This window comes from Xiphophorus hellerii, chromosome 10 (genome assembly GCF_003331165.1).
Source record: "Xiphophorus hellerii strain 12219 chromosome 10, Xiphophorus_hellerii-4.1, whole genome shotgun sequence".
Taxonomy (NCBI): domain Eukaryota; kingdom Metazoa; phylum Chordata; class Actinopteri; order Cyprinodontiformes; family Poeciliidae; genus Xiphophorus; species Xiphophorus hellerii.
In genome coordinates, this window is record NC_045681.1 from 5,675,251 (window position 1) to 5,703,004 (window position 27,754).

The 27,754-nt window shown below is 37.5% G+C and overlaps 1 protein-coding gene and 1 long non-coding RNA gene across 2 annotated transcripts in view; one reads left to right on the forward strand and one right to left on the reverse strand.

The window, feature by feature from the left end:
- nrg3b (neuregulin 3b) overlaps positions 1-27,754 on the reverse strand; it is a 264,283-nt gene that overhangs the window by 176,412 nt on the left and 60,117 nt on the right. The gene's annotated exons all lie outside the window — the stretch shown is intronic.
- LOC116727194 (uncharacterized) lies at positions 1,993-27,138 on the forward strand. The gene is made up of 2 exons (XR_004340771.1): positions 1,993-2,171; positions 25,018-27,138. It is a non-coding gene; the product is annotated as an uncharacterized LOC116727194 (long non-coding RNA).

The window sequence follows — 27,754 nt, forward strand, 5'->3', positions numbered from 1 at the left end:
ATGGCAACCACCTGAAGCCTACAATCATTACAGTTTACAACAGGCAAGAAGAGTCGAGTAAAGGTAACTAAGAGCTTCAAACATCGCACACCATGTTTTCAACTCACACTGCCTACTGATTCCTGTGATTATAGTCTTCTGCATCACCACTCACAGGTCAAGTTAATTTAAAAAAAGCCACAGGTCGAGCTTGAACATATATACATTTCAAAACACAATAAATTTGCATATATTATGTGTTAACAGATTATCCCCTCCATCTTGGTCCATAAACATTATAGCTGATAAACAATTATGAGTGTGCTAAAAGATAAGGCCTGATGAAAAATTATTCTAGACCAATTATCTTTAATGGAAAACAGGTGGATGTCCAATCAGTACAAACAAAACCACCACATTGCACAAATGTCCTTACATTAAATCGTTATGCTGGAGATAGAGACAACACACATGGCGGAATGCCAAGAAACAGTAAATGATTAAACAGAAATACCAGACAACGGGAAAAACAATATATGCAAGTATCTTTTAGGCTTTTGAGTCACATTCCATTTTTTTTTAGAACATCAATCTGTTTTTACCCCTGGGGCTCAAACACTTTTTTTTTTTAAATGCAGATGTCTTAGGTGTGACAAGTCTCATACTGATTAATCAAAAGGTAGCACAAAGGGAAAGTAAACTATTCATAAGGCAAAATAAAAAAAGACAACGATCTAAAAGAAAAGAAATGAATACCGAGAAGAAAACGTACAACAAATCAAATTGCCCCTTTGCCTCTTTTCACCATTTCCATTTTGCCCCAATATCCTTCCATTTCCAACCTGTAATAAACCAGCCAATTTGTTCTTAACTAGGTTATATTCTGTATATGAATTACCATAAAATACTAAATTTGACTTTGATTTAATTTTTGATTATTTTACTTGCTTTTGTGACTTAAATGCAAAATTGTATTAATTGCTAGTTATAATCTGTTCTGCTATAAAGGCATTTTAGTTTTTCATGGAACATTTTACACCATCTACTTTTTTGCTATATTTGAAGTCAACATTATTTAATTATGAAGCCTAGGCGCAAGTTCAAGCTGGAAGACTTCCGCTCCACCCATTCCATCTAATTACTGCGTCATCTTCATCACTGGACCTCGACCCGCCTTCTCCAATCTTCAATCAAGCTCTGTTAAAAGGCTCCACACCCACGCCGCCAGTTGCTTTCCAGCTTTGCTCAACCCACCTCCTCCCCTTCTCCACCAGCATTTCAAGTCGTCATCTTTCCCAACCTCCACCACCAGTGTCGGGCCCCGGGGGAGTATCCCTATTCAGCGTTGATGGGCTCATCTGAATTCGCCGGAATTCACTGCTCAAATCTCCAGCCGGGGCCCGAGCGCCAAAGAATTGTTATTCATTTTTTTTGTCAATAAATTTCCTAATCGTTTATTCTTTTCTGTCTGAGTCTCTCCAGATTGAAATTAAGTAATGTGTTCTCTTACCCAATGCCTACTTGAAGTGAAAAGAAAAACAGCAAAAAGCTTCCATTTTCTTTTGGTAAAGCCCAGGGACTTTAATTATTTCTATTTGTGGCCAGTTTGCTACTATAAAACTAAATCCTTCTTAAACAAGCTTGCAGCCTTACGTTGCTTCTCTGAGGCAACAATCACTGCGTACTTTGAGCTCATATGCATTAATTTGACCACCAGCTGACTCGGAAATGAACAGTGCTAATGTGGTGTATGTACACAGTTCAGCTAGAAAAATCACACAGCACACAGAGGGTGCCCGAACGTGGCGGTGAATCAACGGAACGTCATTTACATCTTGCTTATGGCTGTTGTTGTAATTCAACGCGTATCTGTCAGAGCTAGACATAGTTTCTAAATCACAAAGAATACACCCTACAGTAAAGCTGTGTGTAGCTTTAAGTGAAGCAGAACCCTGCGCGCACACATGCACACAAGAGCCTCTGCAGCCATCAATTCACAGCAGTGAAGCAGTCTGCAGCCTGTGCACCTCTCTCTCTTCCCCTGTACCAGAATTAATTTCTCCCCAGAGCTGATAGGCTACGCTCTACTGCAGCCAATCCATATAATTAGGCCTTCAGCAATGTAAACCCTTGGCTCAGACTTCAAGTCCATTTCAATATTAGGTGTAGACATGACAATGGCTTCATCAAATGTGAGTTTTTCTGCATTAATTTGATAAATAGTTCTATCTTGTCCCTTTGTGTAGGTTATCACCAAACATAACTGGCTAATGTTGCAGTCATGTTGCATTGGTTTTCTTTGTTGCTAGGGGGACATGTACTCTGATAAACAGAACGGTTTGTTTCTTGTCTTCCTTTGGGTTTTATGATGCATTTTGTTTCTTATTAATGAATCACTTGCAAGTGTTTTAATGGGCATTTAATAGTGGCAGCTGCAAAGACCAAAGTGTCCGCCTCTACCGCGTTCTCCCTCCCCTTTCTGCAGACTGGTTATGTAAGTATTTTTCCTCACTGAGCCAATTATGTTGGGTTTTGACGGCTGATCTCACTCCATATGGCGACAGCTCTGTTAATCGCCACCTCCAAGAGAACTGCTGCATGACAGCCTGTGTGTCAAAATCACCATCAAAAACGCTGAGGCGTGGAAAGAGGAGGGCAGAAGATGAAAGGGATGTGTGTTTGCCCGTGTACGATGTGCACGCGTTCGCTTTTGAGGGACAGGAGGCGGGCAGCGAGGAGAAAGGAAAAATTAGCTAGAGAAAACAAAGTCAATGAGGCATGAAGGAGGCTTCCCTCTCCTGTGTATTGTCAGAGGCAGTCATGCCTCCTCATTCACTGTTACCACCACTCCAGGGGAAAGGTGTGGAGGAAAATACCCCCCTTGTTGGCGGGGTGGGGATGACGGCAGGTAGAAAAATGGTACGGCTATGGGAAAACGAGTCTGGTTTCTGCTTGGTGTGTCTTTTGACTGAAGCAACACATGACGCGCAAGCTTTCAATCCCTCGCATGTCTGAGCAGACTTTAGCTTGTAGAATGCATTTGCATTTCCCTCAGTCAAATTGGATCTTCTTGGATTCACAAAGACCTCTGGGATGTGGGGTGTCAAGAGGGCACTCTGCACACAACAGAACAATGGCAAGGTTCTGAGCTGTTGCAAATGCAAAATGACTTGTTTTGTTGGTTGACTGATTACTGCTGGGCAAAAGGGAAATGGCCTGCAACAGCCTAAATTCCCTACTTACACGTGTTTAGCCACAAAAAAGTATAATAGCTATGTAATCTTTTTCAGATAAAAATCTCTAAACATGAGAACTTGTTGTGAAACATTTGAAAATGTTATATTAGAGAACAACCCTGACAGAAATAAACAGCAAACATTTAAGTCTCAAGTCTTTTGTGGACTCTGACAGCTTTTCATCCACAAATGCTGGTTGTAGACCTCCATCCATCTTCTCATCAGTTCTGATCAGCTTCCCTGTTTCTGCTGGATGAAAGCATCACCACAGCATGGTGCTGCCATGATTAGGTTTCATCATGGAAATGTAGCACACAACACAACAATGGCAGGGTTCAGATCTATTGCAAATACAAAATTATTTGATTGATTTATTGTCAGATAAATAGGCAAGCTTTCAATCCCCCTCAATCTGAATCCCCCTCCTTTATGCATGCTTAGCTTCATGCAAGTATTTTGTGATCACTTGGAAGCAAAAGTATCTAAACTCATGCATTTATAATATAAGAAATGACTTGTCTTCAATTTTATAAGGAGTTTAATAACGTTTTAAATATTAGAAATATTGCCATTCCCGCATACAGAGCAAAACCCCATGTTTCAAGACTTTGCAGAAATTTTCTTTTAGGATTGCCATATTTTTAGCTCCATCCATCAATCTATCAATTCCAACCAGCTTATCTCTCTCTGATGAAGAAAATCATTCAAACATCATGATGCTGCCACTGCCATGTCTCACACATAGCATGTTTAGACCCAAAATAATGACAAGGTTTGAAGTTCTAGCACATGTAAAATAAAAAAAATACAAAATATCTCAAGTTTTCAAAGGAATGTTATATAAAGAATAACAAAAAAGCCGCAGAAGAAATACAAACCAAAAATAAGTTATTTCACTAAATGACAAGTTTTGTTTTAAGTGTATGATTCAATGGATCGTTTGAATGTCATTTGCAGATTTGTTTGAGTATAATTTTGTGAATTTGGAACAATTAGGGATAACATGCAAATTTATGGTGGGCTTTATCTCACTTACTGTAGGTATGCTGTGTATAATGACACACAGTTGGCAAGAAATCTAACAGAAATATAACAATACTAAGGGCAAATTGTGACTCATAAAATGTGTTTTATTCAGCACTAGGTTGGTTTATCACCATTTTTGGCCACATTTGCAAAATGTCTGCTATAAAACTAATCAGATTGGTCCTTTCCTGCAAAAGGAATTGCAGTTACTTTTCCAATAAGCCAGGGAAATGGTCACACTAGTTGCTTTAAAGGTAATTTTTTCATTAAGGACAATATGAAGACTGACTTCCAGTCTATGGTGTTACATCAAGACAAGTCTGTTCGGATCATATCAAATGCTGTATTCCACTGGGCTGCTGGTACTCTTGTTATAAATGCATGCTTTACTATAATACAGTGGATTTATCACTGAACCAAGCACTGCTAGAGAGAGACAGGCAAGACAAGAGAAAGAAAGACAAGTACACTGTGCACTTTTCAATATTATACAGCCCAATGCTTCCCGAAGGATTGATTCATGGTTCCTCGAAGTCGATTCTCCATCGGTTGGCTAGCAACCTCAGTATGAAGACGATTTGGAGTCTCACTTAATACCGCAGCTACCAACCATCCTCTGCTCTTGGAGCTAACCCAGCTACGAGTGTGTGTTAGTCCATGTGAGTGTAGGCTTCGTGACTTTCCTTTAGTAAAATAAATTACATTTTTGGGTATTCGGTAGCAGACTCAGCCATAAGTTATTTCCCTGAAACAGGTTTAGTTTAATACAAGTACCAACCACAGATGTCAGTGGGGTTTGGTTAGACCAGCACAAATAAGAGCATTACTGCTTAGGGAGCTGGAATTGATGCCCACTTAGTTTTTTAATTTTTATTATTTACGCAAACAAAAAATCCAAAATTTGTGCCATGCATTGTATTTAGCCTATAATGTTTGTATAACCATCTTTTGCTGCAATTACAGCTGTTATTTCTAACTTTACCAATTATATATAGATATATAAATCATGAGAATGAAATTTTCCCCAAGTATACTATGGAAAATAGTATAAAGAAAGTCAGAATAGAATATTGAGCATTAGGTTTCACACACAGATTCCCTTTTGTTACTGTACTTATGTCACTCTCAAGGTGAGTTTTAATCTGTTGTGTTTGCTTTCATATTTTTAGTTTTTGTGTTTTTAGTTTCAGTTGTGGCATTCATTCCTTTGGACTATGTCTTATTCCGCTGATCTCCTCTCCTCGGTGTATATCTCCAACTAGGTCCTTCAGTCTCTGCTTGTTTCTTCTCTTGCACAAACTTCATGTCTCTGTTTTCTTTATTATTGCCTCCATTTCCTGACCTATGACTTGGATTTTGCTCTCGGTTTTTGGATTCCATTAAAACACTTTATTATTTTTTTTACTTTATTCTGCTGTTTTCCTGACAGAATTTGAGTCCTGCACACACACACACACAAAAACTTCACTGACAGTTGTTTGTTTCTTTGTATTTTATATGAACTTCAGCAATATAAAAGGCTTACAGCCATCTTTCATCTTTCAGTTGTTTGAACTCTAAATTTCTCAGAAACATGTCCCCTCAACCTTTCTTATTCCATGACTTAAGTTTACTGAAAAACACCCCAGAGCTGCTCAGTGATGTGAACATCTTGAATACACACTTAGGAGAAAGTACCTGACACTGTTTAGTCAGTGTGCACTCAGGGTTAAGGCCTGCCTGAGTCACTATAGATCATGTCAGAAGACCTTAGAGTTTGCCACCTCACACAACATGCAGGCGTAGGGTCAGTGTCACTGCGCTGCCAAGAGTTGACCTTTGATCAGTCACAGTGGGCCCTATAAACTGCCCACAGGTCTGCCTGACTGCATCTCGAAGCAGGGAAAATAAAGGACAGCAACAACACCCTGTAAACATTCATGCCAGGAATAACATTATATGCCTTTGTTAGCAAACTAAAAGGTCTCCAAGACAAGTCATAGCACAAACCCTACTGTAAATTTCTGAGGCAGACACAGAAACATTGACAGACATCTTCAAAAATTATCCTGCAGAAAATAAGAAAATTAATAGATACCTAATTTTCAGCTGGAATCATATCAGTTTCTTATCATGTACGACACAGACTTCAGAAAAAAATCCCCTTCAGTGTCTCTAAGAAGCAATAAATTTCAGAGAGAAAAAAATTACTCTGCTGTGCCAAAGCTGTGGTGCCTTAGGTGAAGTTTTTCTTTCCTGGTTATTTTGTGGGAATGTATTATTTTATTTTCCCGCAATCCAACACAGTCACACACTGTGACTGAGACTGGAAGCAGGTGAATAATTTTCACTTCAGATGTTTGCAAAAAATGATACCACTTAATCATCCATTATTCTAACTTTCTCAACCAACAATTATTTTGCTCCCACTCAGATGAAATGAACATTAACTAATGTGGCGTCAGGACCTTTTAAATGCTAAATTTTCCTCAATTCTGCCATCACAAATAACTGCAAATACACACAACTCTCATTGTAATGAACATGAGGATATTTGGCAAAGCATGCGTCATGTCGGGAATTGGGAGTTAGGTAGCTTGAGAAATAGGTGTTGATAATGATAATCAGAGATAAAGACTTAGCTAAATTATATCTGAAAGAGCCTGGCTTACATAAAAGCGCCACAGTTCAACATGCCAAGGTGTAAATACAATAACCGTCTCCTTCATCTCGGAGGCTAATTATTATTTGTAGCTTCAAAAGTGTTCTCTGCTGTGCAGTGGCTGTTTGCTGCTGCTGACTAGATATCAATCAAGCTCTTCTCCCCTTGTGCCAGCCAATCAAAATGTCTGGTTGTTTATACTTAAATGGCTTCAAGAAGCAAAAGTCAGCAGTTCCTGCTGGCGGCTATTTTTAGATTTCAGGAACGGTAGGAAAGTCTGACTTCCACAGAAAGGGAGAGGAAGGGAAATGTGAAAGAATAACAAACGGGAGAGGATGCAGAAACACTGAAGTACAAGAAAGGCACTGGAAGCAATATATCAGAATGTGTGGGGGATGGAAAGAAGATGCCGAAGAGAGAAAAAAAAAGAAAAGCGAGAGGGGAAAAATGGTCACACTCGGTTTGCTTCATCTCTGGGCGTATCATCTGGCTTGCAGGGGGAAAATTACTGTACCAGTTCCCCAAAGGCCAGAGTGGCTTCCTTAAACACTTTAATAAAGTGGAAGAGTGTGATTGACCAGACAGTGGTGCTGTCAGCGTGTTAATTAGACACAGTTCTTTATCAGAGCTGGCCACTCATGAACCAACCCCACCATATTACCATAAATAGTTACTATCAGCATGATTGGGACAGCTGACGTAGATATTATTTAAATCCATTGTCATCAGGCTAAATTATGTGTTACTTACTGCATATAAACAGTTAAACATCATTGAGAGGAAATCTGCTTTAAAAAATTACTATGCAAACATTTTCACATTTTTAGGGCCTTATTTTTCTCATAAATAACAGGATATAATTTACACAGTCACAACTCTGCCGGTTGTTCCTTTTTACCTACACTTCCCCTGTATTTCTTATTTCTCTTTAACACATTTTTAATCAGCTTTTTATATTAGAAGTGTGATTCTAAATTGCAAATAAGTTACATTCTGCGTATTTTGTACTGAACAGATCTTACTTTTCATCTTTATTCCTGTAGATAACACCAAGCCATTGGTTTTCTATACATGCTCTGTCCCGTTCTGGGTCACAGTAGGGGTTGGTGCCCATCTGCAGGAGTTAATGTGAATGCACCCTACACGGATCATCAGTCCATCTTAGAGCCAAGCAGCCATACAGCAGTTACTGGTCTCAAGGTATACAGAGGTTTGAAAACCACAAAAATCTCCCATCACACGGCAAAGTTCTTTTATTAAGCCACCAGAGACCGATTTACCAGAGGTTGTTTTAGATGTTTGGTGAAAAATGAAACACTCTCCCCTCGCCCACTTGTTGTAGCCCCTGTAGTCAGCTGAATGGAAGAAGGCTCCTATATATTTTTGAAAATATACAAAATATACAAAGTCATGAAATGGAAGGTATATGAGCACCACCCATTATACTTTTCTAGGTAATAGTACAGGTGGTAAGCAATGAGTGTGTCTGTACTGCAGCTGAATGCAGGCTGGCTAACTGAGCAGCTAGCCTGACTATTATATCCATTCAATAACAGCTTGTTATAATTATGTTAGTGCATAAAATATGTAGTTCCAGAAAAAAAGAATCAAATCAAAAATTTTTTAAAAATTAAAATATTCTTCACTGTTGGCTCTGTGTCTTTATTTTATATTTTTCCTTACAACTACTTTTTGAAATGACAAATCATTATTGCAGCTGTAATAGTAAAATAACCATATTCCTTTCACATATTTTATATTAATAATCATATGGTTCTTTTATATTTAGAAATTTATATCTCAACAAAATTTTATATTGAATAAAAATCAAACACGCTGATGGACAGTTAGTAAATATGTCAAGATAATATGTCAAACTGAGCCGTTTGATAAATAGATTAGGTTGGCATGATTCCTTTGTAGGAAAATAATAACGAAGTCAATTTTGATCACAGTGAGATAAGGCCAATCAGGTAACTTTATAAAAAAGATGTTATGTTTAAATTTGATCAATAGATTTTAAAGGAAGCAAAAAAACTCCAACCTCTCATACACAAGCCCCTCAAGGTTTATGGTCATTTCCCTCACTCTAAACATTTTAAATCACACCACACACTGTGTAAACACAGCTCGGAGCTACTTCATATTGTAGCTGATATATTCATCCTCTTCATCCCCAGAATACACAATGGGTAGAGGAAGCAAAAGCAACAGTGTTTATTCACCCTGAAGACAGTAGATATAATAATCTTCACCAGTCCAAGTTTTTTTTTTTTTTTTTTTTTACAAAAATGAAACTAGGCTATTGAATAATTCATGAACTCTTAGTGTGTGTCACCAACTCAGCATTTAGCTTGAGGACACCGTGGGAAAACTCTGCAAGGGATACTATTGTTCTCCTTTCATCTCTAATGTGTACTTTGTGTATTTAAAATTCACATTTTCATAATGAAAGGAGAAGCTTTTGTGACTCAGTTAGATCCAGTCTGACACATTCATCCATGCATCCATCAATCCATTGATGAGGTACGCAGCAACCTCAGCAGAGATCCTCAGAACCTTGATCTCTATAACTACCAGGATAAGAAAGTGGGTCTGGGGGTTGGTTGTAATTGATTCGCTAAGCCCACTATAGAATCTAATCTCACAAGAGTAGAAACCAGAGGCCAGAGGCAAATTAAAGCACTTCCCTTGGAAGATGTATGGTAGGTATCTTCACCAGATAACCAAATCACATGCACAGACTCTGAGCATGGGCTGCTTATTTTTTCAAGACTTTACAACCAAGAAGCGCCCTTTCGTTATTCAATGTAAAAACCTTTCAATAACATTCAAGATAAAGCACTAGAGTGACTAGAGTTTTCCGCCGCTGTCAAGTCAAGTTTATTTGTATAGCACATTTGAAGCAAAAAGGCCGTTCAAAGTGCTTTGCATCATAAAAACATAGTCACCAATTATGAAATGTGCAATAAACATTACATGTTGTCAAATGTAGAGTCATGCACAGCTGCTTCTCCTATGTTTATTGCATACTGCCAGTCACCAAGCTTAAAGAAGTATGCCACACTACCTTTGCAAGTATTTTTCGACATGGCAAAAACAGGATGTTTACACTTGTAATAGGCCACACTGTCATAGATATCATAAACATTAAAAAAATGTATAAAACTGTTACTTTTAGTAAGTTAATTTTGTAATTAATATTCTCCACTGTTAGCTCTGTGTCTTTATTCATTTATAGTGTCTGTCAATCTGCATCGACTAAATAAATCCTGGAAAATACAGTACCAGCCCAAGCCTGACAGATTAACTCAAAAGCCTTTAATGGTCTAATGAAACTACTATCTGATAAAATAAAGATATCAGATAATTGTGTATACAGAATAACTTTGAGATTAAGCATTAAGGATTCATGGGTTCCTGGGCTTTACCTTTTCATCCTGTTATGTACAGTAATAACTTTACATGGATGTTGCTTTGTTGTGGATGATGGTAGAAGCCCTTTGCTTGGCTTTTCACTGTCAAATATCTTTGATATCTCTCTGTTGGTGCTCCACACCGACATCCCAGCTGGATAAACAACTGGAGACACAGTGCATCTGACAGGGCAGCTGTTACTGAGCATTATTGGTAGTTAAATATTATATCAGAAAGTTTTTAAATATGATATATATGCTTGTTAAAACTTTATGAGCTTGTCTCACTGTCAGCACTTGTTGCCCCTCTGTTGCACTGGATAATACCGGAGATCAGCGACCCCGTAGCATTTCATTAGTACGTTTGTAGGACTGTTTGTAATTGCTTGGTAAAAATAGATACAGAAAATTGCACCTTGTTCCTTAGGGAAACAGTCCAGGAGTCACAGAATAGATGAGACAAAACACAAAGAGATCTAACGCAGTGGAGAAGTGGCATGGGAAATGAGAGGGAAGATAAATCTGGTTGAAGTGTGGGTGTGCAGTACATGTCTTAAACTATTTCCAGAAGCTTTTGCCTGACTGCTTGCCCTTGAGCTTATTATTTTCCTGGCTCTCGGGGAAGAAGACAGATAACAGGTCTTATGCTGGGATATCTGATTCTGTACAGTAGGTAGCCTAGTAACGGTGGTGGCCAATCTTCTGCAGTGAAAAAAGACTGTTTCAAATCAGGAGTAGCCTTTATAAAATGAATGTGTATGGATAGTAATCTGGAAATCATAAAGAGTGATGAGTTAAATGAGAGTCGCAGTAAAAGCCCTTATTGAACAGGACAGACTACAGCTGCACAGCCAGGGCTTACTGCAAAGGATTTCTTACTTGAGGAATTGTCCAGATTCGGATGATTGTTTCTGCGTTGTCCTGAGCTGAACTTGCTCAGGATTTTCAAAGGAAATTTTTCCATGCAGCAGTTTTCAGTAGATGAACTATCAAGGCACTTCTAAATACAAGAGTAGCATTGCACTGAATCAGAGAGGTTTATGGGTCTTAATTTGCATAATTTCAGGAAGAAGTGATTTGCTTGCCTATTTCACTGAAGGCACAATTCTCCCTGTTAGACGAATTAGCTTTTTTCCCCATCACAAAGTTATTTTTATTACAGTATTTCTGAAAAAATGCATTTATGAAACAAATATAAAGCTACTCATATTATTTGTGTTTTGTCTGAAGGGTTCTGCGGGCCACTCATAGAGTCTGCCAAGTGTGTATTTGGTAAATAGATACAGAGTGGGGAACTGGACTTGTGGGTCAAACCGCTACATGAACTTACTTAACCCCTCTTGAAATATGGCTCTGTGCCTCAGTCAGCTCTGGCAAATAAGCTACAGGGATACAAAGTGATCTGATAAAGTGTGAAGCAGCAGAAAAGATTGAAGAGGGAAGTTATTCTATATCTCCACAGCACCTCAAGGAAACCTGTTGGCTGTGTTTTTTACTTTATTGAGTAAAAGACAGACAGAACAAGCACCTAATTTCCGGTGTCCTTGCATCAGTGGATACCAGGCAGCTACTGGTAATAAGAGATGGTCCCTGAACTTAATTAAATATATCTTTGCCAATTCTCACTTGAAGGTAAAGCCACTAGTGTGTGGTCATTGTAACAAAACATAATTTTAGTTATGTCATTTACTGTCGGACAAAAACAGAGAAATCTGTAAATATTCAGTAAAATAAGTTATTCAAGTACCCAATTTAGGTTTCAATGGTGTCTTGAAAATGTGTCCTACCATAAAATTCAAATATTTTGTCATGTCATAGTTAAAATTTGACTTGCATCCATTTGTATTCAATTTTCTATACTTTGATACCCACAAATATAATCCAATGTAATCAGCATCTTTCTGGCATTGCTAGTAAATGGAGAGTTATTTTAATCTCCGTATGAATACAACTGTACTGTAAATCCTCAGTATGATCACAATGAACACCAAAGAGAATACCACATAGGTCAGAGAAAAAGTGCCAAGTAGTTCAAACCAGTAAGATTATAAAATAATATGCAAATGTGTAAATTTTTTAATATGTTCAATCCTTCATTAGAAAGCGGAAATAAAATGTCACAGCTCAAAACACATTGTCGTTAACCTAAATAATCAGATAAATATTCAAGAGGCTTATTGTAACTCTGGAGCTGACCATGGTTGGTGGGGTCAGCATGTGCTGTAGGGATTCTTATATTCAGGACGGACATGGAAGCTGGCATGAGTAAATTCAAAGATGGATGGAGGTAAATACAGACGAATCTTGGAGAAAAACTTATTAAAGGTGGCAAAAGTCTTAAGACTGAGGCAAATGTTCAAATTGAAGCACAATTACTAGCCTGACAGTGCTAACAGGCCTACAATTGAAGATCAAAGCATACTCATGTGTTAGAATGGCGTAGTCAATGTCAATACCCAAATTCAACCAAGGATATGTGGCAACGCTTAAAAATGCACATGCTGTCCATCCATCTGACTGATTTCAAGGAGTATAAATGCTTTTGCAATGCATTATTGATAGCATGGCCTTAATCTTGGGCTGTATTCAAGACAAAAACTAATACTTGTTTGTAAAAACAGGAAAAAAAATGTGTGTAAGAGAACACTTTTGGAAGAGATTTGTGAAAACAAGACATTTGTTTTGGTAAAACCAAATCTCTATTACAGTCCCTCAACCCGCAAAAGACATCATCATCAGAGCAGAGGCAACAGATGCATTGCAGTTCTAAGCTGTGAAAAATTTCTCTAATTAATTCAATGTAATGCCTCAGATGTTTACAAGTGAATTATCACAAAAGCAAATGTGACATTTCAGATTTTGTGGTTAGTCTTTCTGTAATCAAGCCTCGATGTGGCAAACAGTTTTTTTTTCGTTTGTTTGATCACGAGAATGTCCTCGGAAGGACCATCAAAAAAATCAAATCATAATCAAAGTGAATAACAATGGCAAGAAAATGCTTTGTCTTTACAACCCTTAAACAAACACTCTGCTTAATACACCATGGAGCAGTAACGAATACTGCAGCTCCTAATCAGTCATAAACATTAATTGCAGCATCTTTCGTTTGACATAAACTGTAATTGAGCATAGAGATGAGTTTCTGCAAAGAGACTGAGGGACAAGGTCATTAATCTTCTGCTTCCAGTTGTTTTCAGTGGGTGCTCTCGCTGCCATGAATATGAAAAAAAAATACAAAACACTTGGGAGTCCCTGCTGGTTCCAAATCAGCATCACTTTTTGTTTTTTTTCTTTCCTTGATTCAATGAGTGACAGAATAAACAGATACCGATCGCATCAGCTGGGCTCACAGCCCTGCGTGCAAGCTGGTGTCTTTGCCCTTTCAGATCTCAGTGTCACTCTCCCAACAATTCTCTTGAGGAAGAGTTCTGCCCTCGTGGTGGTTGAATGAGACATGATCTCACACTAGTTGGCGATGACACCGACGGCAGGAGCCAGTCACAGGGATTCGTTTAAACAAAGCTGAAATGCGAATTATCGGGATAGAGACAGGGGTGAGTGGGTCTAAGGGCAAGAGGTTGGCAATCCTCTGGACTAGTCAGAGCAAACATGTCCACTCACGGCCAGATGATGTGATGTGAAGCCTCCCCAGGCCATGTAGAGAGAACATGTCGAGTCATGACCTGAATCCGTACCCCTCAGCAGCAGAGAGAGCTCTCTGTGTTTGCACAATTCCATTCACAGACAGTGTGCGTGCTTGTACTTGCCACAGCCATTTAACTTAAGCTAAATTGCCTGGTGGTTGGTGGAAATTTTAATTTTCAGATTTGCGCCAGAGGACATAAAAATGAAGAGTCCTCTGATAAATTACTCCCAGAAATACCAGCAATGGTACCTTTTCCCCTCATACAATTTCAATTATTTCTCTACATGGGTTGAAGTAATAGATGTTAAATTTAATCTAAACTAATGGGGCTTGGAAAAAGGTACATTAGAAATATCCTCAAGATAAAACGAAAGCAAGCTTCGTTATTTGAGGTTTAATATGTGACAAAACTATGTGGAAATGATTAAAAGAAGAAACTTTATTGGGCTTGAAATTGCCAGTGTGAGCACTCAAAGGGATTTACTTGTTTATATTATTTCAGTGCTGGATGTTATAAACACCAGGAACCCATGTGAAATGTGCTTCCTGGTGTGTCTTTAGAAATTATAAAATTTTGTAGTAGATAAAGAAGGGGTAAAAAAAAAAAAAACATTTGCTCATGCTTCATTTATTAAAAAATGAATTCATTTTTATGTGCTAAACAAACTATTTTGTGACTGAACTCACATGATTGAGTTTCATCATATTTTTATGAATTATATAGCATTGCATTTTGCATTTTTATTTAATTGTATATTTTCTGAACACATCTTATTAGAATCAATTGTAGTAGACTGTGTGTAATATCTATGTTTAGTATAGGTAAAATAAAATATATAAAATTATGACACCTTTTCAAACTAAATTAGCTCTGATTAAAGGACCTCCATCTGGTATATATAATTAATTGGTGTCATAATACATGTCCTACAGAATGCTATAAGTCAATAATAGAAAGTTATTTTAAATAATTGGCTGTCAAAATGCCACATTGATTTCAAATTGTGTGTGTTTAAGTGGTTTTTGGGGGATAACGTAAAGCTATGGTGAGCAGAAAGTAGCTTGGTGTTCTTTAGAGTCATTATCTTTGCTTCAAGTCACATGGTACAGGCAAGCAACCACATTACATACACACCTCCTCCATCCATGATGGGAGTGTGTCATTCAGACCCTGCATCTTCTAAAAACGTCACCAAAACAGTATCATATACAGAAACAACAATCAAAATCAAGCACATTGTAAAACACCTACCCCCACAGCAGTATAGTAAGCATGAAGTATTTATTTTAATTTTTTTTCAGTCCCGCTTTTCACTTTGTCTACAAATCTCCAGGTACCATCATTTCCAAAAATGTTGAGTGTGTACCAGCCAGCTAGCCAACATCCTCTTCCCAAGAGCCACTTCATACCTTATTGTTTGAGGGTTGAGAGTCACTTGACAGCTTCGAGAACCTATTTAGTTTGTTTTTTTTTCCCCCTTTTGCTGCATTTTTCAAAATGGAATCACTGCAAACCTTGGCAAGTTTGCAACTCAAATTAGCAACTAACTATGCAACCTTATTTGACCATCACCAAATTTTCCACATAGCCATCAGAACTTCATAATTTGCTGCTTACATTTCCTGTGTGCTCCCCTGTGTTCTCATTATCGCTCTTTCATGGGATACAATCCTGCAGCTCAGCAGCAAACAAATTAACCGAGCATGTAATAAATACAGGGCACTGTTTTACATACAGTAATGCACTATTGGTTTTGTCATAAAGGGGTTTTAAAATTTAAAGGAGTTTTGGTAATTTATGAAATGAGTGTATTGTGTGTTTGATGTCACAGAAAATATTTTATTATTTACAAATTGTAAGCATCTGAAGGATAATGTGACTTACCCAAAGTTATGTGTAATACAGTTCAAACATTGCCATGTAGCAGGGCAAGAAAATTATTATACTATTTCCGGACTGTAAGTTACATTTATTTAGAAACTGTCAAACATTAGGGAATCTTGCCAGCATTAATGATGTGCTCAGTTGTTTTTCAACAAATTCACAGAAACTGTTAACTATGGATTTGAGGTCTGCAAGCAGTTTCTGACATCAATTGGCTTTAAAACAGGGCGGTCAGAAACGTAACTGTCAGCGTGACCTGCTTTCTGAATATATTGATTTATGACATCAAAAGCAGCAAACACAGGACTTTATATTTGACAAAAAAATCTACCTCATTGTGTTTTGCAATAAGATCTGCACAGCAGCATTTTTCGATACCCATACATAAATGCTAAGACAGGTAACAGTGTGAACAGTTAAAAGTATACTTGGAGATCTAAAATTAGCCATGATATCCAATTGTATACTTTGATTGGAAACGGGTCCAAATTGTATCTGGGTCATGAAAAGATAGGTTTAAATTTCTTATGTCTGTATTTTCACAACAGCAACATCTTGTGCTTAGGAGAATAACAGATTTAAATGTGATTTCCACATATAAACAAACGATTTGCCATGATTATGTCCATTATTTTAACTTTTCCATCACAGAAGCAGTGAGGCAAATCAGATATCAATATTCATTTTTCTAAAACTTACATTGTGGTGCTTTGCAAAAAGAAAATGATTGATATATACAGTATATATTTTTAACAATCACACTCTCATGACAGCATATGGTCAAGAGACAAAAAATCCTTCTATCGAAAGTTACAACAAAAAAAAAAAAAATCAAAGAAACACAAAACGAGACCACACTAAAGTGAGTAAATAGTGTACAAAAGCACTGTAGGCTCTGCCATGGAGTACATTGTGACTATTTCCGGGTGCTAAACAGGATATAACTAACACCTTCCTTGACACCCTGCTCCCTGTCCAGGGACTGCACTTTAGAAATCTTCACGTTCTTTTCTCTACATCACGACCGCCTGCCCACTGTTTGCGACACCTTGTTTCTCGCAACAGCTCATCTGCCCTTTTTGAGCACCAACACCTACATATCATACGATATAAAAAGCTCAGTGAGAGAGAGGAGCCGGTTGCAACTTTCAGAGAGAATAAAAGTAAAAATAAATCTCTGAGCTTAACCAGCGGTTTACTTTTACAATGCAGTGTTGGGTTTTTCAATATTGAGAAACGTGGTACCGATGATGAATGATCACTAGTTACTCTATTAAATCTGTCATTTATGTTATGGCTCCATACTTGTAGCTCTCTAACAATATTTTCCTTTATTTACTTTCTGACAGTTTAAATTAAGTTTCCTGTTGCTATTGGAAAGAAGCATGTGTGTGCTTGCATCGTAATGCATCTCGGAGATTTAGCTGCATCCATTCTAAGAGTTAGGAAGGGAAAGCTGTAAAAAGAAAACATTGGATCCATTGATGTAAGAAGACACAAGTCTTATGAAATATGCATTGTAAGGACAACCTCTGTCTGAAAGTGGACATATTTCATACAGTATATATGAGGGAGAAAACACCTTTTACCTCATTCAATGTGCTAAGATTTAAAATTCAAACTCAGAATTTGGCAATATGGCATTATTGCACTGTGGGCCTGAATGACAGAAAATCAACTTGTTTCAAATGACCTAAACTATGTTTTGTTTTAATAAGATAAAACACTCCAGCAAAGGACTGTTAATACTGGCTTGGACTGAGGCCTGAAACACTCGTTATTGCATGAAAAAAGATGTTTTGGAACGTTCAGTAACGATTTTGCTCAGCCATCCTTTTATTAAATGCTGTTATGCTTCAGTCTGCACCAAAGTATTTTCTATCAAGGTTCAGAGAAAAAAACGCTTAGTAAAAATTGGCCTAACAATACAGCTATGCCTCAGCTCTTTTTGAACTTTTTAGCTGAGGGCTGTGATTAATTGACAAGATGACTGGCAATTCAAATGCCACAGACAATCATTACTTTTAGAATTCACCCACAATGGACCCAGAAAGTTGTAACTAGGAGAAATATCCTCTAGCTTAATGCTGGACCCAAATGCACTCGACTGTTTTTTGCATTAAATTATCACTTGTTCCTCCTCCCAAGGGTTTAAATCTAATCAAGTTTTCAGAAACAAATTAACACCTCCATCAACCACAACAGGAGGGTGAAGTGTCTCTAAGGATGTTAAGGAAATGCAAAGGACTTTAGATTAAAGACCTTTTGGTCTTTTGAAAATCATTCAAAACTAAACCACTCAACTTTTCAGAAAAAAACTACTATGACTATATAGGAAAAAACGACTGCGCACTACAATTATTATTGAGTAATATTGGTAAAGCCTTCAATCATTCATACTTTCATTCTGAATACCCTAACGATCCTCACACGGTTGCAGTGGAGCTTGTGCCTTTCCCCAGTAGGCATAGGAGACTAAAAGGTAGACCAGAAATGTTCAAAATGTCAGAAAACTTTTCATCATACCAGTGTACTTGTTGAGAGTCCTAATAAAAACAAAATCATATAGGGTGATCAGAGTTTTCCCAAAATGTTCGAAGCTTTGAGAAATGCAGTGCTGCTACTAACCTACCTGATGCTATAGGTTAGTAACTGAAGGAAGACAACAATATTTTTCACTGGCTTAGGAAACCCAACTTTAGTTGTTTACATTTTTATCTTTTTTATGCATAAAATAGCTATTGTGTAGAAATTTTAAAATGTCTCTAATTAAAACATGCAATATATTTTTGTTTAAAATTATTTAAAAAAATTAAAGAACTTTTAAACCTTATTGGAGTTTGACTGAAAACCCTCAAAGTAAAGCAAAAATGTTGGACAAAAATAATGAATGAAAACGCAAATATTTCTTTGCAAAAAGCTATAGAAGCATGAGAGGAATGGAAAAAAATCCAAGAGGAATCTCCACTGTTTTTATTCATGTAGAACATAGTATTAGCTATTAGCATTGTTGCTTCAATTTTAGATAATGTTAGAAAAGTAGTGGCAAAGAAATGTGTACTTCTCATACAGTGCTAAAGCTAATATCATTTCTGTTACATTTCCATTTATAGAGACAAAGTTACTTATAAATAAACTTGCAAAGCTATTGTTGAGCAAAGTTGCTATGGCTTTTGGTTGAACAAGCTGGAGCAGCTAATGTGCCTTTCGGTTGTCTAATTGATCTTTGTTCTCTTTCAACAGTGGCAGAAAACACTATGCAAGCAAACAGAGGAATATTATCTTAGCAGTGGAAGCAGAACCGATGTTAAGAGTTGGATTAATGTTCCTTAACATAAACTTTTACTTTTTGTTACTGTAATGTAAAAACAAAAGTCCAAATAGCAGGGGAAAACATGAGTTCAACATTTCCCCACTTGGTAGAAGATCACATTTAGATTTGAAGTGTTTGTTATTGTAGAATTGTGATTCCAGCTGATTAAACGCTCCCTGACCTCTCACTTGACCAGAGCAGAATGCTGCAGAGTTTGGGAAACTTTGTGCAAGTAATAAATTAAGGAGAATAGGACCAAATAGTAGGTACCAGAGAAGCAGATTAAAAGAAAAAAGAAAAGGACAGCCAGGGAGAATGGGGCTTAATCTTTTTTAATAAGAGGATTCAGGTTTAATTTTGCTATTTCACATTGCCGCACCACATGCTGCCTAGCCATCCATTTTTTGTTTATTTCTTTATTTTTTAATGTGGAACGTCTTTTTGTTTTTTTATTTTTCATGTCTGTGCATTAATGAAATCCTTGGTTGGAAACACACTTAAGAAAATTGCCCCCCATGAGTCACCAGGGGGACAGATTTGTTAGTTAAGAGCCTTTGACGGATATCAACTCGTGCTACGACAGTGCTCTGCTTTCCCATTAGTCGAGGGCAGGTTGGCACAACAACCAGCTACGGCGGTGGCGTACAAATCCATCCGTGTTCTCCAGACAGTGATAATCCTCACTGATCTCCTCTTTGCTTCCATCAACCCACTACTCCCCCTCCTCCCACATCACACAATGGAAGGAGATGGAGGGAGGGATGGAGAGAGATAAAGAGACTGACAGGGGAAATATAGTTAGGAAACAGTTGCATGAGAGGGAGATGTTACAAAAGACAGGCATGCAGGGGAGAGGAATTGAAGAGAAACATCTACTAAGCAACCACAAATCAGCCTCCCCCAAATGATGTCACAAAGGCTCACTGTGCTGCCACGATGCACATGATATGTTGAAGAGGATTAGGCAGTAATCACAAGGGTTTGGCTGTCCACACAAGGGAGTATATAAATCCCTCCTCTGCAGCCAACAGCTAGGCCCTCTGCTGGCTTCTCCTAGGGATGTGTAGCTAGATAAATAGTCACATCGGACAAAAAGACTAGAGATTTAAAAATACTTCTAGGAAGAGTTTGGAGTCACCTTAAACACAAACACCCCAAAGAGCTTTGTTCTCAAAATCGAAAACTTACTAAGCTGGACGGATCAACTAAAGGATGATCCGTGTCTCAGAGTTTTGGACAAACTGAGGAAGTGGAAAACAGCAGAAAAGGTGTTGGGCTCTAGAGCCTCTCTACAGCAGGTAAACCGTACACCAAGCGAATATACTCAATCAATTAATAAATTAATAAAATGATAACCGCTTTGTGTTTGAGGATAAACAATTTGCTTCATTTTAAAGTAATTATAGGTCATGTCATAGTTGTTGGTGTGCTAAATAATTGAGTTTGAGTTAATTGAGTAACTGTACAAAGCAACAATAAAGCAAACCTCTGGTGAAACTGACTTCTTAAAAGTATTGTATAGCAAAACGCAGGCTGCGACAGATTTGAATTTCTTAAGGCAAATATTTGTGATTTTTTTTTTTTAGGTTCATGTTTTTGTGTGAAAACAAACCAAACCACCCAACAAAGTTAAACTCATCAACTGATTGACATAAAATAAATGGACTACAGGTGGGAAAACACCCTCAGAGTTATAAATGTAATGCATCAAGGTAAATACTGAGTGGTCAGTGACCTAAACAAATATATTGTTGGCTATATGGTATAATATTTTTTTAATGGCACAAAGGCATTCAGATACGATTTTTCTAATTAAGCTGAACATCTTTAGCTGATATTTACCAAGTTATTATAGTTAAATATAGTGTTTTTCATTATTACAATCTTTTATTTCAGTAGTGTGGCATGTTGCACGGTGGGATAGAGATAAACCAACATATTTGTCTATTGTTGAATGAGATCCAGCACCGAGAATACAAGATGAATTAAAGATATTAGTTGCAACAGCATTTTGATAAAAATGCGCCCCCCTGGGGAACATCCGACTACGTTCCGCTGCACGCTCAAAAGAATTTGGAAACATCTGTTCTGAACTAAAGTGACACACTTTACTGAACAATGATTCAGCGCACCTCAACTCCCACCTTATTCCTTTAAAGAGTGTACAGCTACGAAATGTGCAGCAAACTGCGTCAATGATATCCAGAAAGTAAAAAAAACAACCCAAAAAACAAAACACTTGCATTTATTTTGGTAAGCACAATTGCCATTTGTTCAACCCTTTCTGGAAATTTGCTCGGCAATGGATTGAAGAAGAGAACGAAGCTTCCAAATCTAAGCGAGTGAGTGATTGTCCGGAGCAGGACAGCTGGCAGACTCCCGTCACAGAGACATTGACTTAATCTCCTATCTATGATAGCCGACATGCCCTATTCACCTCCTGTCTTCATATCCCTCATTTTTAAATCTGCACTATCTGTCGCCTTTTATTTCAACCCGCCTCTTTTGCTTTGATGTCAGTCTGTTAAATTTATGTTTCTTCTACTATCCTCCCAATCTTAAATTTGCTTTAAATAATCAATGCTTCACTCTTAAAGTGCAAATATGACCGCGCTATTAATTTCAATTGTGAAAAATGTCAATACACAAATAGTATTGACAAATTAAGACATAAAATGTTTAAGCGAGCATCAAAATTCACCAGGCCTCCTAAGGAGGCTGAATTAAGATAAAATTATCTGTTTTAAAGAAGAAAAGTTGTATTTTATGATCTGGACCAAAGTGATTTTTGATCCCTTGTACTAGAATTGTCTGATTAATAGCTACAGTAAAATTTTGCCTCAATTGTTGGCAAGGAACAAGTCATGTCTAGTTTATGTGTATAACACATTTCAGCAACAATACAGTTCTAAGTACTTGAATTAATAGAAATATGACATAAGCAAACAGAAAAAGAAACATTACATTATAGTGGAGAAAAAGAGAAGTAAAGAAAAGTTACAATATAGAATACATCTGTGCTCCATTCATTATTAATCAAAGGTAGCTTTAAACAAATTGGTTTCTAGGCTTCAGTGTTTCAGCAGATTTTGAGTTTTCTGGAAGTTTTTTTTTCCAGAACAGTGGCACTTAAAAACTGAATGCTGCGTCTCTATGTTTGATTCTGACTCTGGGGATGAAAAGAAGAAGACCTGAGTGGTCTGAATGTTGCCATTATAGAATAACAACATCTTTAATGTATTAACCTAAACCTTTCAGTGACTTGTAAATTATTACAAGTATTTTAAAGTCTATTATGTGAGCTACAGTGTAAGGACTTTACCATTGGAGTGATGTGTGATAGTTAAATTTCCTCTGAAACCATTGTCAGTTTAATGTAAAAAAAACTGTTTCAAGATGCATTTTTAATATTCAATGGTCTTCCAAGATAATTCTCGTAAAAACACACATTTAGGATTGAGTGCCAGTGTCACTTCCACATAATGAAATCACATAGATATATGGAAGCTTTTAGTACGGCTACTATGCCTTCACATTCACTATGTCAGGCATCTGTGAATGGATTTTGACAGCTTGGGGGCAGTGATGCTTTCAAGCACAGGGCTGTGCAATTTTAAAAATTACACTACAATCACAAGACACAAAAAAGGTCTGAGTAGTTATGACAGGTAGAGCTTCCTTTGTGAACAAAATGCCTGATTTTTTCATCTTGTTTTTCATCATTCTTCCTTGACACAAATGTTTTAAAGAGGTACAAAAGAGGCAAACGAACCCAATGTGACATTTTGAAGTTGTGTACCTCAGAGTTAAGTAATAAAAAGAGAGGTGAAGGACAGACATCCATCTTATAATTCTCACGATCAAGACTTTTCAAATGCGAACCATATCCTTTTATGTCCGTAGGAGGGTGTTGTGTCTCTCTCTCAAAAAAAAGAAGAAAATAATCAATGAGGGTGCAAGACAGTACAGCTCTAAGGGCTTGGAATGAGAGATAGTTGAAGTGCAAACTTTTATCCTCAGGCTTTCATTAATGGAAGGATGAGATCAGTTTTGAAATACATGGGTGACGTCTCTCTGTCCATCTCAGAAGGTTTTTTGGGGGGGAAATAATGAGCCAGATTTTGGAAGAATGTCGAGCTTATCGTTTCTTTCTAAGACATCTCCACACATCCATAGATCAGACCCTGCAGCAGCTCTGAAAGCCCTCCAGAGAGTTCAGGCTGACAGAAGAATGAAACTGGTAAGGGAAAAGCTACGTGGTCCTGCCTTTTTTTGACAACAACAGATGTTGCAATCCCAGCAGTCTAACAGTGAAGCACATATCCGCAGTTTGGACGCCAAACTGCTAGCCAGGGGTTTAGAGCAACAGCTCTTTCACAAGCCGTTGCTCTTATTGTTAGTGTTCTGCAATCGGCTCGTTCAGATGCTGCATGTAATGTTGCACACTCAGTAATCTCGAGATTACAACTACTGTAATCAGATGCCGTCAGGGCTTCAATAAAAACCTCGCGCTCTTTTATTCTTCCAGTTTTCATGCATGCGTTTCTGCATTTTGCTTCAACTTATAAAAGTGTCTTTGCATCAGGATATAACCAACATTTTTCATACAGCAGGGGAGATAAACACTGAACATGTCAACAATTTTTCAGGATAGATCTTTTACTATAAATTTCACACCAAATGGTAATAAGAACGCAAGTAGTGAAATAACGCAGTAATTATGTTTAAGTTATTGCCAATAAAATAACTTAAACCTGCCATTATTCAGTAAATAGTCCTGCCCTCTATTAATGCAAGTTAATTTTGGCTGGCTCACGAATAGCTCTCTCAAGAAAATTGTAACCTCATTATTGTGAAACAAGCTGATGGTACTTGGCATATCTCAACATCTAAATGTTTCCCTCAACAACATAAACGGCATTATTAAGAATTTGAAATACCATAAAGCCATCATTTATGAAGACTTATCCAAGAACAGAAAATCAGTAGCAGAAATTTTCAGAAAGATCTTAATCTCTAAGGTACTTAACCATAAATGTTCATCACGCAAGACACCACTGAAGAAAAAGTACGCAGGCTAAGTAAGTATTCATAGAAATAGATAAATAGATATTGAGAGTTTTGGTCTCAGTACTGAAACTCATTCTTCAGCAGTTTGCATTCTACAGCAATTTGCTGTAGATTTGTTATTTTTTTTAATGATATGTGGTACTATCATGTGTTAGCATGACCCTGTCAGTCACCCAACTCTTATTCTATTGAAAATCTATGGAGAAAAAAACAAAGATCCTACTCCAGATGCTCTGGGAACCTTCAAGATATGAAGATGGCTTAGATGGAAGAACTGATTTGAATTATGCTTGAACAATGAAATATGACTATTCTCCATACAGGCAAAGTCTGAAAGCTGTCAAAGACTTTTCTATTAGGTACTGGTACTTATTTTCTGTTCCATTATACTTTATTATGCACCATTTATGGATTAATTCAATTTTATTTCTTTGCCAATGTATAATGCTCAAGTTGATGCTGACATCTGGTAAATAGCCCCATTAAAACATACATAGTAAGAAAAACAAATTTGTTCAATACCATTTTGTCACAATACATATACTACACTGGAAATTTACAATGGAATTAACATTTTAACTTCTGACAGAGACAATGATTTTTGTTTCTTTTTTGCCATTTTCTTTCCTGTTGTGACTATATTTTCTTGCGAGGATAATTTATATTTAAATTTTAATCTTACTTAAGTTTTAAAATTGTGTGGAGGACAAGATGAAAGAAAGAAAAGGTACATCAAACAACAGTGTGACAGTCACAGAGAAAAGGAAGAAAACTACAACCCATTATTTTTGTCTGCCTCTTCCAGGTGCTCCATCAGTCACTCTCATTACTATCCAATTGTGAGAGAAGGGCTTCTCCGTCCTGCATACTAGAACACAAGCTGGCAGCAACAACACACCCAAGGACAAGCCAGGACTCCTCCACGAAGCCATGTCTGTATTTTCTCTTTCTACCTGTGGAATCATATTGCCTAAAAATGTAATTTCACAGTGAACTGTGTTCACAGTTTTCATTATCTTTAACTTAATTTGCGTCAACTGACAACCGGCCTATTTCAATTTCAGTTCAACTCTTATTATGCTATCAGCGTCTGTGACTTAAAAAGTAATTAAAAAGCTCTTCACACTTAACAATCCAGTATATAGATGTTTCTGGATGTGCTTTGAAATGACAACATGTTGTACAGCTTTTCAAATCTGGGTGCAAGGCTGATTTCCTCAAAGAGGTGGGGACTAGAAGTGATTCAATGAATTTGGCTCCCATTTCAATTTCCTGTCAGTCGCATACGTGAACCAAGCAGCAGAAAAAGATGCAGAGTTTTAAAATGGATTCAAAATGCATAATTTACTTGAGAAGTATGCAGTTGAGATGTTTGAAATGTAGCAGACTTATGTTTCTCCATGTTTGACAACATTAAGAAGCATCTGCATGAGCTATTTAACCTCTGACTGGTTCACTGGAGGAGCTCAGTGGCAAACTGGGTTCAAACTACACCTCCCTCAATGAATCATGCCCTGTATTACATAAATAAAAAGGAAAAGGGACTTATAGACACGAGTTCAATTCAAAAGGAACTTCACTTTTTATGAAATAAGTCTGGCTTAGTTTTCTTTGTTTTTGTTTTATACACTGTAAAATATAATATGTAAAATTTATAGTGAAAAATTATAAAATACCAACAGTTACAGACTGTAACAGCCAAAGCATTATATTACCATATATAAACAGAGCGAGGGTGCTGGAAATAGGATTTCAGGATTTTACTATATGACAATGCTGTGAATATGTATGAGAAAAATGGGATAAGAGAGAGCGGTGCCTTTTTTCCCATTGACAAGGTACTCTGGACTTCACTGTGGCATACATTCAACAAAGAGTGTCACATATGAGGAGCTGGACAGTGCCAAGGCAGGATCCACACCTAGTGGCTCAAAGAGCACAACTTCTCTCAATGAGTGCAGCCCAGAGGAACCCACTGCTGAAGAATGGGGCTCACCCTGAATGGCTGACCAAGGGCCAAACATTCCTTAATATGGAAGATCCCAGAAGTGAACAATCCATTCCTACTGGCCACTAATCTGTCTCTCCACAACACGGAAACTCATATCATGCATCCTAGCAGCTAGAATAAGCAGACACATGGATCAATATGTAGTTGTGGCACAAAAAGGCATTAGCAAAAATACCAGCGGAGCTGAACACCAGCTGATAGCTGACAGAACAATGGCCTGAGATAGCAAAACTGACAGAAACCTATGCACTGCTTTGTTTGACTACAAATAAAGCAATGTCAGATATGTGGATCCTGGAATTTCTAAAGCTGTATTAAGTCAACAACTTCAAGACAATGGTGCAAGGCTCAATAAAATGCGGAATAAATTAAGAGATTCTTCATCCCCACTGCTGTTCTGTATTTGTTTGAACCTCCTTAGCCAACTAATCAACAAGACTGGCTGCTGGTTGTGGATACCAACTCAGAAATGGGATCTGAGTTGGTATCCATCAACTTAATGTCACTTCCTCTATATGGATGACATTAAGCTGTATGCCAAGAATAAACAAGAGATCAACTTACTGATCCAAGGGTTTAAAGCAGGGACGTCAGCCCTTCAAGCTGGAGAGAAGGTAATACAAATAAAGGGAATTCCACTACCAGAGAGGAGAGTGGCAGATGTTGAGGAGAGCTGTGGGATACAACAGGGTGGAAAAAAAAACCCTGGATGGGCTCTACCACCAGCAGACGGCTGAAGTGGCTGATAAATCTTACCAATGTCTAAAAAGGGAAGGTAGAGGCTCAAATCATAATTTCCAGATCTGTGACACCATAAATTTGTCCTAAAGACACATTTAGCCTCATTTTCCTAAATATTCTCATATGCCGTGGGATCGGTTTGCTTGTACAGTTTCAGCTGTGAATTGCAGAATCCAAACAACACTCTTCTCATTATTCATCAGCACGACAGAAATGCAGCAGAATGTCACAGAGCTGTCACCAGGTTTATTCTGAAAGTGTTGCTCCTCTCGCTCGTATGGATTCAAGCTACGTTCTCTATCCAACTTATAATAACTCCTTGAATATTTATGTTAAATCATTTTCCCATTTTACAACTACGATGCCTACATTACAAAAATGACGGACTTTATATTAATTCCCATAATTTACATTATTCTGAAAGACAGAATTGCTACGTCAACCAGCATATAACTCAAGAAAATAAAATAATTTGTGTGCAGAAAGCAACATAGTCATGCACAGCTGAAGATAATACAGCCCAAGATGCAGCTGAACAAACAGGAAACTGTGAGAATGTGTACAATTATCACGGTTCTTGCAGGCAATCCACACAGTAGGCAGGGTCTTCACACCAATTAAGCAGGGTCTGAGCTGCCCCGGTCACTTCCAGCTGCGAAAGGATTATGAATACAACCAACTCAATCATAAAAATGAAACAAACAGATTCACGCATTGTTGATTCTGTGAAAGAATATAATGTGACACTGAAGAAAAACAAAATGTAAAGATGTTCCTGAATGTGCTTCCT